The 3,013-nt window shown below is 45.0% G+C and overlaps 1 long non-coding RNA gene across 1 annotated transcript; it reads right to left on the bottom strand.

Moving 5' to 3' along the window:
- Window positions 1-624: 624 nt before the first annotated feature.
- On the bottom strand, window positions 625-2,774 carry LOC113884977. Its single transcript, XR_003509079.1, has 2 exons — window positions 2,569-2,774; window positions 625-2,125 (listed from the first exon to the last, which is right to left on the bottom strand). It is a non-coding gene; the product is annotated as an uncharacterized LOC113884977 (long non-coding RNA).
- Between the last annotated feature and the right edge of the window lie 239 nt (window positions 2,775-3,013).

Genomic DNA, 3,013 nt, shown 5'->3' with positions numbered 1-3,013 from the left:
TCCCAGACTGTCTCCTTCCTGGTTAACAAGCAGGCAGAAACCCCTCCTTCCCTGTGTCAGAACAACATTATCCCTCAGCTCTGCCACTGGTGTCCTGTGGGAAGTGGCATCCAGTTTCTTGAACGTGTCTGTTACAGTTACTTTAAAGTCTGTCTTGCGTAGTATATCTAGATCATCTGTGAGTCGTCTCCATTATCTGTTTCTTTCCTCTTGATTTGAGGCCATTTGAATCTCTCTAATATCATTCCTGGGCTTCCCTGGTGGCTCAGCAATAAAGAATCTGCCTGAAATCTGCCTGCACAGAAGACTCTGGTTCGATCCCCAGGTTGGGAAGATCCTCTGAAGGAGGGCATGGTGACCCACTCCAGTAATCTTGGCTGGAGGATCCCATGGACAGAGGAGCCTGGCGGGCTACAGTCTATAGGGTTTCAAAAGAGTCAGACGTGACTGAAGCATCTTAGCTTCAGTAAATGGTAATTATTTACTTATTTATTGAAGGCAAAAAAAGAAATAAAAGATACTGTGGACAATGCTGCGTCTCAGAAACCTGAAGGCAGCAAGGCTTGTTGGTCTGTCTGGAGGCTCATTTATCTTGCTCAAGAAAAGCATCAAACAAGGCAGATATGAGACTGACTCCAGTTATTTTTATTGAATGTTGGATTCCGTACATAAAAAAGTGTAGACACTCTGAATCATGCTAACTTCCAGCAGAGAGAATCTGTTGACTTTTTTACTCAGTGAGTTACTTAGAGTAGGGGTTGGTCCCCTTGATACAGTTTAGGAATGGGAGGCATTAAAGCTGATTTCAGGCTTTGTGAGGACTGGTCTACTTCTAGTCTGAAGTCGAATCCCGAAGGAAAAGCTTTCAAGAATCTCAACTGAGAACACTGGGCCCATCGCCCTCACCCAGCCTTGGATGCCAACTTCACCCCACCAGCACTTTGAAACTGGCCGAAGCTCTGCTTGGCTTTTTAGATTCTTCATTGGCCTTTCCTTTTGTTTGCTGAGCCTCTTATGTTGGAAGTATTAGTAATAAATAATATCCTCAAGCACACACTCATTGTTTCCATTCTCTTTTCTCTAAAACTTAGTCCCTTCAATTCCCACCTGCCTGGATAAACCTCACCTCCATTTTTTTTCCCGTCCACCCCCATGTGTCTGCTGAATGCCCTTAACCTTGAATTCCAACCTGATCTCTTGCTTGGTCTCACTTGGCCAGTGCCCTGAGGGAAAAACATCAGAGAATGGTGAACTCACCTCAGTGCTTTTCTTTTCTCTTGGATCTTAGCCTTTGAAGTTCTTACTGACTGTGTGGCTCTATGATTACTTCAAACAGGTATTTTAAAATCTTTTTAAACCAATTTTAAACATTTTTTCTTGGAGTAGGGGTTCATCTGCTATAGTTACTCTCTCATGACTATGAGAAACATATTTAACAGCATCATATTTTATGTAAAAATCAGAATTCTCAATTTCTCTTAAAATTAAAAAAAAAATTCTGGACATCTGGACCCACATTCTTGCATAGAAATAATGGCTACAGGTGAGTAGTCTCTGTCCTCAACTTTTAGGTAAGATGCTCTGCAGTTTTATTATGTGGATCACTCACTGAGCCCTGAGAGTGAAAAAAGAAGTCCGCAGTCAAGATTTGAGTGATGCTAATACCTAATCACGTTGTATAAAAGGCAAGTTGAAGGGAGTGTTGAGGATGCGTAGTCAGGAAAGTGAATGGACAATTAAAAGATGGTTGTATCACGCAACTCGAGAGAAGAGAATGTTTCCGAATGGGACAGGGGTTGGGAGGAGCAGCTGTGCTGAATCCCACTCAGGCTGCAAGTTGGACAGTACTTAATACTCTCCTCAACCCAGTGACTTCAAAAGAACTGATGATCTTACGGTCTTTTTAGCAGAATCATGGGAGTTGCAACCAGAGCCTGGGGTGGCTTAAGGAGTGAATCAGAGCAGTGGGAATCAAGCAGTGATGTAGATGACTAGTGAAAAAGCCTGGCCGTGTCTGGAAGGCAAGAGAAAGACTGGCGTCAGGAAGGATGGCAGCCAAGGAATACATTTCAATGGTCCTTCTTCTCTGCCTTCTTGATGCATCTGCTGGCCTTTCCCGGGTTTCCTGCAAGATGAAATGCGGCAAAGATATTTTCTTGAAGATGAGAAAGAGGGAAAGCTGATCAACATTTCATATTTCAGGCAAGAAAGTAACAAGGCTTGCTCGGCTCTCCGGAGGCTCCCTGAGGTTGCTGGAGAACAGAGGAAGTGAAGGCAGAGAGAAAAGCCCGACTCTAGCCACTCACCTGAGCTGAGCCGCCCTGCCCTGTATGAAGTCATCCCCCACCCCCGCCCTGACAGAGGTAATGATCAGAAGACAGCAGCGAAAAGGCTGCCTGGTTTTGCCTTTTCAAAAACCAGAGGAGGCCTGGGACATTTCCCTCCCCCGCTCCCCACCCCCCGCCCCGCCACCTCGAGCTTCAGGGGTCTGTTAATTGGCGCCCCAGTAAAATTACAGGAGCAGTCTGCCTGATAATGATTGTAAATGACAGGGACGATCAGGTTTACCTTTTGACGTCCCCAGGGGACTGCGGTTAGTTTAGTCTGAACTTAGCATCAGCTGCTAGGTTCCTTTCTTCTCAGCAGGCAGGGCTGGACTCATCCTGTATCCTTTCAAACCTCATTAGTGTGAGGGCTTTTCCTCCCTCTCTCTCGCCTCCTCTCCTCTCTTGCCCGTGATCCTTAAGCATGCCAATCTAGGAACCCACACAGCCGGCTTTGAGAGGTTCCGCTCTTTGTTTCATTGACCTGGAAGGAATAACCCATGCCTTGGTGCTGAAGGTTGTTTATTATTCCTCCAGGAAAATATTCACCAACTTGACTGAACTTTAACCTCCCTTAACTCCTTTATGGTTTGAAAGGTACTCAGCTTAAGGATTTTATAACTAATTAGAGATGTTTGGAATGTATTGTAGGTCTTAAATAGGAGTGAACACGCCAAAGAGCTAAATGT

Source organism: Bos indicus x Bos taurus, chromosome 27 (genome assembly GCF_003369695.1).
Source record: "Bos indicus x Bos taurus breed Angus x Brahman F1 hybrid chromosome 27, Bos_hybrid_MaternalHap_v2.0, whole genome shotgun sequence".
Classification (NCBI taxonomy): domain Eukaryota; kingdom Metazoa; phylum Chordata; class Mammalia; order Artiodactyla; family Bovidae; genus Bos; species Bos indicus x Bos taurus.
This window is presented reverse-complemented; position numbering and strand designations above follow the sequence as displayed.